A 13,075-nucleotide genomic window follows, 5' to 3' on the forward strand; every position below is an offset into this window, starting at 1 on the left:
TCGAACCCACAAACCACAAGTCCAAGCATGAGTTCCCAAGTCTAGCTTGATCAATCAAGTTAGATTGGGTCTTTAAGGATCAGATTTACTATCTGACCAAATCCAACAAGGGTCATAATCCAGGAGGATCTAAAACTAAAACCATTTTAGATAAATAAGACTTGGTTGTTTTTTATTTTTTATTTTCTTTATTTATTTTGAACTTAGACTGAACCTAGGCTAGTTAAGGACAAAGACCTAATTGTTACTTGCCCAATCTAGTATCAGGGTAAGCGAGATGATAGTACGCTAGGGAAACTCTGTCTAGGTAGTTAAGTGAGGTAAAGGAGTACCTTATTTGGTCTATTTAACTGAGTGAAACTAATCAAAGCTAACTTGTTAAACCCTAGACTAGTTACACTAAAGTATTCCCTTAGCTTAACTAAGTATATAATTTTACGAATTAACTTTGTCTTAGAAAGTGATCGTTGCCTCCAAGCAACGAATAACTAAGATGACCTCTGTGTTTCGCCACTGCTTAAAAGCTAAAACTTGAAACGTATGCTTAATTGGTCGATGGTTAAACTTGAATCTATGATGAGCGTAGATCATATAGTGTTTTTAGCCTTGTTTTAACGCTCATCTACTTGAAATTCATTGCATATGCTACACTTTGTCACACCTTATTCTTCTATATTGCATATTTTACTCTTTTGCTCGGAGATCTGCTCTTTGTATATTTTGCTTGACAGGATGTGATTTAGAGCCAAAACGATGCATTATTGATGGTGGAGAGAAACATGAAGAAATGGAGAAGGAGTAACAAAGAAGAACACGGCCGTGTCGACTGAGTTAACTCGAAGCTGCGTATTGCCCAGAGTTCAGCACGCCCAGACCGTGCCGTATAGCACGCCCGTGTCGACTTTCAGGCGTGAACTGTGTAGTCCAGAGTTCAGCACGGGCAGGCCGTGCCATGCAGCACGGCCGTGTCGACTTCAGGCGTGAAGCTGTGCAGTCCAGAGTTTAGCACGGCCGGGGCGTGTTGAGCAGCACGGCCGGGGCGTGTTGAGCAGCATGGCTGAGTGACGGAAAGTAAAACGGGCATAACTTTCAGCTCCGATTGAACCACGGGCCGTGCCACCCCTCAAAATGGAGCTAACTTCAAGATCTACAACTTTGCTTCAGGGTGTACAGACAGATGACTGCTCTAGGCTGTGCTAAATGGCACGGCCGTGCCTCCAAACCGCGGCCACGCTGGGTACTCTGCCCAAACTGCAGACCAAACTTCGAACCAACATAACTTTCGGCTCAGATGGAGTTATGGGTCGGTCCACCACCCAAATTGAAGATAATTCAAAGCTCTACAACTTTGGTTCAGGGTCCAACTGAAGAAAACCGGGTTTACTTGGTGAAAAACCCATTGAGGCGGAGCCTTGTAAACCAGGGACAATCTGGGCAGATTTGGGTGAGTATAAAAGGTGGAAACAAACCCAATCTTGGGTTATCTTGGGTCATTCTCCAAAACCCTAGGTCTTGGCTTGGGGAAGGTGCCTCCCCACTCTTGGGGAGGTCCTACACTTCATCTCCACCGATCCATCCTACACCGGAGCGAGAAGATCTTCAAGGGATGCCCACGCTTCAAAGATAAGTCTTCCCCTTTCTTGTGGATGACTATTTTCATGTATTCTTCTTGTAATCTTCTTGTAATGGAGTAGATCCTTGAGTTTTGGATGTAGGATGAACATCTATGTAATGATGGTGATGTATGAACTTGTTTATGACATTTTCCCTATTCAATGAAATGTTTACCTTTGTTCCATGTGTATTGTGCCTTGAACGTGTTTGATGAAATGTTTGTGTGAGCAAATATGCATGATTATGAGGGGTGGATTACGAAGAGATTTTGTAGGGAGATCCTAGGCCGTACACCGGGGCGCTTCGTGACAGGGGAAGAAAGCCTTTAACCGGGCGAGTCCGAAGTGATTCCTACATAGTGGTAAACCCCCATAAGGGATATCTAATGGTTGATGGCCACTAGGACAAGGTCCTTAACAAGATACCCTGTGACAGGGGGTAGGAATCTAGTAGCATTCTAGGGAGGTTTGCGGAGGGGCGCCTGAGTGACACAGGAAAGCCTTGAACCGGGCTATCTAGAATCACCTTTACTAGAGGGCCACAACATAGGACTTCAAGGTCAATTGCCAACAAAGCCTGACGAGGTAGAGTTGGTATTTTGGTTAGAATCCCTACAAGGTGGTAAACATTGAGAGTTAGGGAATGAACATGAATTAGGGATATCACCTAGCATTGATGTGAAACCGAAGTCCTAAACTTATCCATCTCACCCATAAACCCCAAGCCAATCTCTCCTTCTCTACCACATCCAAACACACAATCCTCAACTTTTCCACTTCACTAGAGTCTAGATAACTATCTTAGTGACATCACTATAGTTAATACACAGTCCCTGTGGTTCGATATCTTTTTATTACTTGACGACATCCGTATACTTGCGGAATTTAACCATCAAGTTTTTGGCGCCGTTGCCGGGGACTGTTGCTATTAGCTTTAGTGACTAGCAACTTTAGTTACTCTAGACTTTGAAAAACACAAAAAAAATTCAAATATAGAAAACCCAAAATATTTTTCTTGAGGATTTAAATGGATGCTTATATAGTGAGGTTATTTGAAGTTGGATATTCAAGATTGGGTGAGTTGTATGACGATGATAATGAATGTAGGTTTTGTGGTGCTGATTGGCATGTGAAAAAAGCATGTCCAATTTTATATGATCCTGATTACATGCCTGGTGGAATGAAATATGGATGTAGCCCTACATTAGAAGAATGGGCTAAATCGTGGATCTGGTGTGAAAGATGTTTAAAAATAGGGCGTGTAGGTGGATGTTACAGCAAGAACATTTGTATCCTTGATGATATGATGAAGGAATGGATATCATCACAAGCTCTTTTATGTAAGGATTATTTTAGACAAGTAAAATATTGTGATGATTGCTTCAAGGATGATTTTGATTCTGTAAACAACCAACATGATAATTTATGACACTAGTTCTTTTATGAAAGATGATAACTTGGAAAAGTTTGACAATCTTGCTGAGGACTTATTGGAAAATCTACTCTATCCTGCAATTGATGAAGTTTTTAATGATCTTGTAATGAAATATTGGAGTGATGTTTTAGGAGGATATGTAGGGCTTCGTGCCTTAGTGGAGGAGTCCCAAGAATCATTTTCCTCTGTTCCACAACCACTAGATAGTGTGGAGAATGCAGGATTAGGAGTTTTAGAAAGGGTTGGTGTAGGGACTTGTGCATTAGAGGTTGAGCCCCAAGAATCACCTCCCTTAGTTGATTCTCCACCCACACCACAACGCACCCTACCATTGAATATGTTTGATGATTTGCTAGACTATGTGATTGGTAACGATTATATTTCTTGTGATTTACCTTTGCTTACCGATCTATTTTCTTCTCAAGCATATTAGTGGTAGGAAATCTTTTGATAATAAATTGGCATACAAAATTCTCACCACAACTATATTGGATTGCTAGATGTAACCATTACTATATGAGCATATTTAATGAAAAGCTCAGGGCCCTCCACCGTAGGGTTCTGAAGTATCTTACACCTCCACGGTCGAGGTTTAAGTAATAAAAATAAAGGTCAAGCTTAGGACCTTAAACAAGCGCTTCTTGGGAGGCAACCCAAGACTTCGTTTTAGTTTCTTGCTTTATTTCCTTTTATGCTTTATTTTGTTTTCTAACCCATAAACCCTCTACTTAATTTTTCTTGTCTTATTTTCTTTTGAAGGTTTCATTGATACGGAGGAGTGTGCTTACCTTGACGAGAGAAAATAGGCAATTAAAGACCTAGAACATCTTCTGAGCTTCATTGGGTAATTTCTCTCCAAATAACATTTCTTCTCCATTATTATTTCTTTGTTTTCATTGAGGTATAGAAAAATGTAAGTCTGGGGGTTGTACATATTTTGGGTTCTTAGTTAGATTTTGTTATTTCTCTTTTGGTTTTTCCATGCATAATAAATTGAAGCATCACTTATCATAGCATTGATGGTTTGTCTTCTTGCAAAAATGCTAGCACTCTCATTTTAGATTTCATTGATTGGATATTTGGAGATAGTATGTTTGATGATCTGATCTTTCCTATCCTTGGTAGCATGAAGTGAGCTATATTTTTATTGAAAGAATTTGAGTTTTGGCCTAATTTTAGGATCTCTCTACACTATGCCTAGGTTTGATAGTAGAAAGTCTGAAATTAGTCATGAATCATTGAACCTTTAGTACTTGCGCTTCTAAGGTGATCTCTCAACTACATTTTGGTTACTGGATAAACTCGGATCATGGAAGCTCACTTGGAAAAATCAAGATCCCAAAAAAAATAAAGAGAAAAAGAAAAAAAAAAAAAAAAAGTTGCAAAAAAAGGGAAAAGAAGAAAGATAAAGGGATAAAAAACAGTGTCGTGAGTGGAAACTGATTAGATACCCCTTTGAGACCGGTAATGGTTACTGGGGAAATATCTAGCATGTTTCTCTTGATACCGAGTATTCCTTTGAGACCTTGTGTAGATGGTGCATAGCATTTTTGAGAGGGATGAACCATGCGAGTGTCTATCGCCGGAAGCAAGAGGAAAACTGGTTAGATGATGATTTGACTTTGATTATGATTTGATACTTGAAAACCCAAGGCCACATTTTACACCGAGCACGGAGAACTAACTCTTAGGCCACATTTAAGTGATTTTAATGTTTAGCTCACCAATGAAACTACAGAATAGGATTGATTGTGATTCATTAGATATTATGATACTCCATTATTTCAATTCATGAATCTAAATGCAGGTTTTTGCTTGAGGACAAGCAAAGGTTTAAGTCTGGGGGTGTGATGAGCGTAGATCATATAGTGTTTTTAGCCTTGTTTTAACGCTCATCTACTTGAAATTCATTGCATATGCTATACTTTGTCACACCTTATTCTTCTATATTGCATATTTTACTCTTTTGCTCGGAGATCTGCTCTTTGTATATTTTGCTTGACAGGATGTGATTTAGAGCCAAAACGATGCATTATTGATGGTGGAGAGAAACATGAAGAAATGGAGAAGAAGGAGTAACAAAGAAGAACACGGTCGTGTCGACTGAGTTAACTCGAAGCTGCGTATTGCCCAGAGTTCAGCACGCCCAGACCGTGCCGTATAGCACGCCCGTGTCGACTTTCAGGCGTGAACTGTGTAGTCCAGAGTTCAGCACGGGCAGGCCGTGCCATGCAGCACGGCCGTGTCGACTTCAGGCGTGAAGCTGTGCAGTCCAGAGTTTAGCACGGCCGGGGCGTGTTGAGCAGCACGGCCGGGGCGTGTTGAGCAGCATGGCTGAGTGACGGAAAGTAAAACGGGCATAACTTTCAGCTCCGATTGAACCACGGGCCGTGCCACCCCTCAAAATGGAGCTAACTTCAAGATCTACAACTTTGCTTCAGGGTGTACAGACAGATGACTGCTCTAGGCTGTGCTAAATGGCACGGCCGTGCCTCCAAACCGCGGCCACGCTGGGTACTCTGCCCAAACTGCAGACCAAACTTCGAACCAACATAACTTTCGGCTCAGATGGAGTTATGGGTCGGTCCACCACCCAAATTGAAGATAATTCAAAGCTCTACAACTTTGGTTCAGGGTCCAACTGAAGAAAACCGGGTTTACTTGGTGAAAAACCCATTGAGGCGGAGCCTTGTAAACCAGGGACAATCTGGGCAGATTTGGGTGAGTATAAAAGGTGGAAACAAACCCAATCTTGGGTTATCTTGGGTCATTCTCCAAAACCCTAGGTCTTGGCTGAGGGGAAGGTGCCTCCCCACTCTTGGGGAGGTCCTACACTTCATCTCCACCGATCCATCCTACACCGGAGCGAGAAGATCTTCAAGGGATGCCCACGCTTCAAAGATAAGTCTTCCCCTTTCTTGTGGATGACTATTTTCATGTATTCTTCTTGTAATCTTCTTGTAATGGAGTAGATCCTTGAGTTTAGGATGTAGGATGAACATCTATGTAATGATGGTGATGTATGAACTTGTTTATGACATTTTCCCTATTCAATGAAATGTTTACCTTTGTTCCATGTGTATTATGCCTTGAACGTGTTTGATGAAATGTTTGTGTGAGCAAATATGCATGATTATGTGGGGTTTATTATTGTGTAAGGGTCTCCTAGGCCGTATTCCGGGGCGCCTGAGTGACAGCGGGTAAGCCTTTAACCGGGCGAGTCCGAAGAGATTCCTACATAGTGGTAAACCTCCATATTCTATTTCATGCACATAATACCAAAAGGAAGCAAAAGAAAATGACATATGTCAGATCTGATCTCCTCATAAGTCTACATAATAAAGAGCTCTAATAAAGAGAAAGGGATTCTTCCCCTTCTTCGAGGGGGGTCTGAGGGGGGTCTTCTGGGCGCTTCCGTTTCCTCTCCTAGGGGAAGGAGATTTATTTTTCCTCTTGGAAGGTTGGTTCGATTTTTTAAATTCTTCTTTTTTTTATATTTTTATTTTTCGTTCAACGAAATACTAATTTTAACGTCGGAGAATTCGATAATTAACTTAAGTGCGCTTTTTGAGAATTCGATAATTTTAAAAGTGCCTTTTGAGAAATTGCCGACAGATATGCGCATTATCATCACCAATTCGTTCAATGGCCATCTTGCGTTGAATAATCTCACGGTAATTATGAGTACAATTTGATGTGCGTTGACGACCGTTGACTTTTTAGCTATATAATTATCCCAATTAGTTCAGGCTTTCACAGTGCAAATCTGTCTTTCCTTGCCGGTCTCTTCCTCAATCGTACGTTAAACCAGAAGCTAATGTCTCCGCTGTGCGCACTCGCAGCTCTCATCTCCCTCTTGTTCGCGTCGGTCACGGCGAAGGCAACGATCTCCCCGTGGCCGGAAGGCGATGGGGCGGCGCTGCTGGCTTTCAAAGAGAAGCTCGATGATGGCGGAGGCACCGTGCTGTTGTCGTGGAACCAAAGCTCACATTTCTGCACGTGGCAGGGAGTGACATGCGGCCGTAGGCACCCGGAGAGGGTGACGGCCATAAATCTCACCGCCGCCGGCCTCACAGGCCAGATCTCCCCTTCCATCGGCAACCTCTCCTTCCTCCGAAGCATCTTCCTCGACTACAACTCACTCCGTGGCGGCATCCCTTCCTCCATCGGCCGCCTCCGCCGCTTGCGGTATCTCCACCTCTTGCTTCAACTCCCTCGGCGGGGAGATCCCATTCGAGTTGAGCAATTGCTCGGAGCTGACAATAATCAGCCTGCATGGCAACCGATTCGTGGGACATGTTCCGCCCTGGTTCGGCTCCCTCAAGAGGCTTTCTGGTCTTTTTCTCGCAACAATAGCCTCACAGGAGTCATACCTACATCCCTCGCCAATGCCTCATCCCTCGAGATGCCCTGGCGCTCTACATGAACCACATAGAGGGTGTCATCCCGGAAGGCCTCGGCCGACTTGCCAGACTCCAAGTTCTATATCTTGGTGTCAACAACCTCGCAGGTACCATCCCTACTTCGCTCTACAATTTGACCTCTCTGCGAAGCCTCACCATGGCGGGAAACCACTTGTCCGGGGAACTTCCGGCTGACTTCGGAAGCAAGCTCCGCAATCTGCGAACGCTTTTCTTGAGCCTCAATAAGTTCAGCGGGCCATTTCCATCTTCCATCACCAACTGCTCCGACCTCGAAGATTTTGAACTACGAACAATTTCACCGGGCGCTTACCTCCAAACGCAAACCTCACCTTGTTCAACATTGCTTGGAACCACTTTGAAGCACAAACCGCCAATGACTGGGATTTCTTAGCTTCATTGACCAACTGTTCCAAATTAGAGCATGTCTACCTCCAATCAAACAACTTGGGCGGGTCACTGCCACATCTCGTCGCCAATTTATCCGAGAAACTTCAAGACTTGAACGTGTCGGATAATTTGATCTCAGGGAGCATACCGCCGGCGATCGGAAACCTGGCGGGCTTGGAAACACTCATATTGAGCGATAACCACTTCATCGGCGACATCCCGGAAGGGATTGGCCGTCTCCGACAGTTGCAGGTCCTGGAGTTGGATGACAACAGCTTCTCTGGGCAGATACCACCCTCTCTCGGCAATCTCACACTTCTGTTTATCTCAATGCGTCCTTCAACGCATTGCGAGGCACAATTCCAGCAACACTTGGACGCCTGCAACACCTGACGGTTTTATCATTGTCCAATAATTTTCTCAACGGTGCCATACCGAAAGAAATTGTCGACTTGCCCTTTATGTCACAGGGCATTGATTTGAGCTCTAATTTACTCACAGGACCGATTCCTTCGGAGGTAGGAAACTTAAGGAATGCAAGATTTTTCTCTGTGTCTAGAAATAGATTGGAAGGCGAGATACCAAGCACAATCGGAGACTGTGAGTCACTGGAGTACCTGATCTTGGACGACAACTTATTACAAGGGACTATACCTTCTGCTCTCGGCAACATAGCCGGACTCAGAACCCTAAATCTGACGAAAAATAACTTGTCCGGCGAGATTCCACCGGCATTGAGCTCCATCCAAGGGCTAGAACAGTTGTATGTTTCGCATAATGATTTGTCAGGCGGCATTCCACTGTTCTTCCAAAACTTGAGCTTTTTATATGCAATTGATCTCTCTTTCAACCACTTGGAGGGTCCAGTTCCGACCAAGGGTGTCTTCCAGAGCATTTCTAACTTTTCCATTGCCGGGAACAATGAACTCTGTGGGGGCATTCAAGAACTCCACTTGCCTGCATGCCCCATGCAGCATCTTGAAAGAAAAAAGTCCAAATTGGTTCCGCTTCTGATCGCTGGTTCCAGTCTCTGTTTCTTGTTGGTGTTGATCATCGTCTTTGTTCTTATTTACCGGTGGCAGAGCAAAAAAATGCAATCGACACCATTGTCTTCTTGCTTGGATACCCAGCACCCAATGATATCGTATGCTGAGTTGTCGAGATCTACAGCAGGATTCGATGCCGCCAATCTAATCGGCAGAGGAAGCTACGGCTCGGTGTACAAAGCGACCCTGGATCGCGAGAACAGAACTGTTGCCGTGAAGGTGTTCGACCTCCAAAAATTGGGATCCTCCCAGAGTTTTACTGCGGAATGCGAGGCTTTAAGTCGCATCCGCCACCGGAATCTCATCAAGATCATTACCTGCTGCTCGAGCATCGACTTTAACGGCGATGAATTCAAGGCCTTGGTCTTCGAATTCATGCCCAACAAGAGCTTAGACAGGTGGCTGCACCCACATCATGAAGAAGATCAGCATCAACAAGCAAGAAATCTGAGCCTGACACAGAGGCTGAACATCGGAATCGATGTCGCTGAAGCATTGGATTATCTTCACAACAATTGCAAACCACCAGTGGTCCACTGCGATCTAAAGCCTAGCAACATCCTCCTGGACGAGGAGATGGTGGCTCATGTTGGCGATTTCGGGCTCGCCAAGCTCCTTCCTGAAGGAATGAGCAGGTGCTTGGCTGACAGAAGCCACTCACTTGGATTGAGAGGCACCATTGGCTATGTCCCTCCAGGTGAATTCACCAAACTACTCTTCAGTCAATCTCTAAACTTCACTTGATTATCCATTTGCTTTTGCTCTTGCAGAGTACGGAGAAGGCAGTCCTGTTTCCACAAGCGGCGATGTCTACAGTTTCGGAGTGCTGCTAATGGAGTTACTGACAGGGAAGAGCCCTCTGGACGACATGTTCAAGGACGGGCTCACTCTGCCCACGCTTGTGGAGACGAGAGGAGCCTTGGAGATTGTCGATCCAGCTTCGCTCCTGCATGAAAATGGAACGAACTCGTCAAATAGTATCGAAGAGTGTTCGATTTCCCTTGCAAGGATCGGTCTCGCATGCACCAAACGCCTGCCTGGGGATCGAATGCGCATGTCCGATGTGGTTGCTCAGCTGCGGGGCATCAGGAATTTGTTCGTCTGAGATAAAGGAAGAACAAATTGTTGATAAATAGCATTAATATGTGATCAACTGAATTGAGGGGAAAAAATAGTTTTTAAAAATATTACAGTTTGCTGTGGTTATTAAGAGTGTTGATGAGTTGTTAGAATGCTTGAGCTGTTATCGATTAAATATTGACTGCTATTTATGATACAGTGCGAGTCTTGACTGGTTCATTCATATTAATTTGGATTCTGAATCTGTTCATTAAATTTGTTCTTTTATTAAATATGGCTTTGCTATGTCCATTTAAAACTTATATTATTATGCCAACTACTTGCTTAGTTAATTAGTAAGGGTCTTTTAGGTTCACAATCCTCCATCTTCACCAAACAAACGTATGTGCTGGAGGATCCTCATAGATGAAGATGACCCTAAATAAGTTCACCTAAAATCGATAATGATGATGATTTCATTAGCATGTTGATTTTTGACCATTGACTTTGATCGGAGTAAAAGACTTTGATTTGGACATGGCTTTTGAAGAAAACAAAAGAAAAGATAAGTTTTATCTTTTATTTATTTAATTTTTATTAAGGATAATTCTCTTTATCTTTTATTATAGATAAAGTTTATCCTTATTTAATCAATGACTACGATCAAAACCTATCTCCGATCAACGGTTAGGATCGCATCAACAGATCAACGACTAAAAGAAAGTTCATCTATGATCAACGATCCAGATCTATTCTATTGGGCTATAAATAAGACTTAGAGTTTTAGAAGTGAGATCATCAATTACTTTGTAATTTTCTCTCTAAGTTTTTGTGCTTCAAAATTCTGTAAAAGGCTTCTCCGTCAGAAGGAGATTTTCATAGTCGAGCTCCAACCGCCTTGGCTTACAACCACCAAGGTTGTAACCAAGTACATCTGTGTGTATTTACCTTTTACCATTTGTTTAGTTTAATTAATATTTATTTATTTAATTGATTGCTGCTAACTTTTATCTTTGTAAGGAAATGCAAAAGATTCGTGTTTTATTTTTATGGGCAATTCACTCCCCCTCTTGTCGGTCTATCTCGATTCAACACATTCATCAATACGTAGCATATTTATAAGCTATTTACATAACACCACTAACTCCATACACATATCCCACTAACTCAAGATACATTGAATTTAGACCATTTTCTTTTAACCACTACTACCACTAATTACCACGTCATCAATCCATTAACTTCACTCCTAATTTTGGATCAATTATCAACACTCCCCCTTGATTCAAAATTACAAACACCCAAGAGTAATCTAAAATAAATAAACTTATCTCTTGGAAGTGACTTCGTTAAGATATCTGTCACTTGTTCATGTGTGCTGCAGTACTATATCTCAATTTCTTTATTTGCAACTAAGTTTTGAATAAAGTGTAGACGAATATTAATATGTTTTATCCTCGCATGGAAGGCTGGATTTTTGTCATTGCAATTGTTGCCTTGTTATCACAAAAAATATTAGTTGCATCTTTTTGTTGTTGGTGAAGATCTGCAAGAACTTTTCTAACCCAAACTGCTTGACACGCTGCTGAAGTTGCTGCTACATATTCTGCTTCTGAAGAGGACAATGGTGTAGTCAAAATCAACAATTGCCCTGGACTAATCAATAAAACTAAATTAGAATATTTTAATTTTTTAAATTATTAAATTGAAAATTGTTGGACTGCACTGGGCTCCAGCCCAGTGCAGCCATCCACTGGCTACGCCAGTGGAAGAGGATAGAGCTGTAGTAGCTTGCTTCTTTGAACTCCATGAAATTGCTCCTGACCCAAGATTAAAAATATTAGCTGCAGTACTTTTTTGATCATCCACTGAATTTGCCCAATCACTATCAGTAAATCCGCAAAGATTGAATTTTAAAACTTTTGTATACCAAATCTCATAATCCATAGTTCCAGTAATATAACATAAAATTCTTTTAGCTGCTCTAAGACGATGCTTTGTAGGATTTTGCATGAACTTGGAAATTACATCAACAGAGAAAGCAATATCTGGTTTAGTGTGATTTAAATAAATTAAACCTCCTACCAACCTTTTGAAATATTTTGCATTAGTCTTTCTCTGAACCATCATCTAGTTGCAACTTCTTATTTATATTCATGGGCATAGTAATTAATTAGATTACAATTGAGTAAGCTGAATCTTTTAAGAAGATCTGTTGCATATTTTCTTTGTGAGATAAAAATTCTATCAACTCCTTGCTTCACTTCAAGACCAAGAAAATAATGCAATAATCTCATATCTGACATCTCAAATTTCTTCATCATATTAGACTTAAATTCAGCTATAAGAGAATCAGATGAGCTCATATATATTATGTTATCAATATAAAGACAAACAATAATATAATCATCGCTACCTTGTTTCTTCACATAAAGAGGGTGGATTACATGTTGTTCATTTTGTTATACGATGCATCCAAGTGGGTTGTGGGTCGCTCACTTTGATATTTTTGTTCATGTATATATGATGTGTTTGTATTAGGTGGAAGACAGGTTCTTCACCTTTACTTAAACAACATCTTCTAGATGAGTATATTGTATGTTGTTCACTCACTCAATAAATCATATTGAGTATCGAATAACATAAGAAAATAATGAGAATTTATGATATTGATTAAGAAGGAAATAAAAGACAAATAATATGAAAAAAAAGATAAATGATAAATGATGTTATTGCCTCTTTAATACTATTTTTTATGTACATCTATCGCATCTCCACTTTGCACAAAACTTTGTGCTCACTCTCCCTTTTCTTTGACTCCAGATTAATTGTTGAGATATATACGTAACACAAATGAAGTTATTCCAAAGGTATGCATGTAGTCATGTTATTTAATTTTACTCTATATTTTGCTCTGACATTATTACAGTTCATGCACGGTGAGCAAGCTAGCATTGCGGCAAACCTAATTCGTGTGGGATGTGACATCGACTCATGGCTAGACCTAAGCTTCTGGTGGTTTTGTTGCAATGCGGCTGTGATTCGTGATCAAGGTTGAGCTCACATGAGTCGTGAGTTGCGCATGTTGATATACCGTCTTTTTTGAGTAAG

General features: G+C 41.6%; 1 pseudogene; it reads left to right on the forward strand.

Moving 5' to 3' along the window:
- The first annotated feature begins 6,865 nt into the window (after nucleotides 1-6,865).
- On the forward strand, nucleotides 6,866-10,161 carry LOC141813818 (uncharacterized; annotated as a pseudogene).
- Nucleotides 10,162-13,075: the final 2,914 nt, after the last annotated feature.

The sequence above is a fragment of the Curcuma longa genome, chromosome 20 (assembly GCF_044706935.1).
Source record: "Curcuma longa cultivar G26 ecotype Majalengka, Jawa Barat chromosome 20, ITB_CL_G26_1.1, whole genome shotgun sequence".
NCBI lineage: Eukaryota > Viridiplantae > Streptophyta > Magnoliopsida > Zingiberales > Zingiberaceae > Curcuma > Curcuma longa.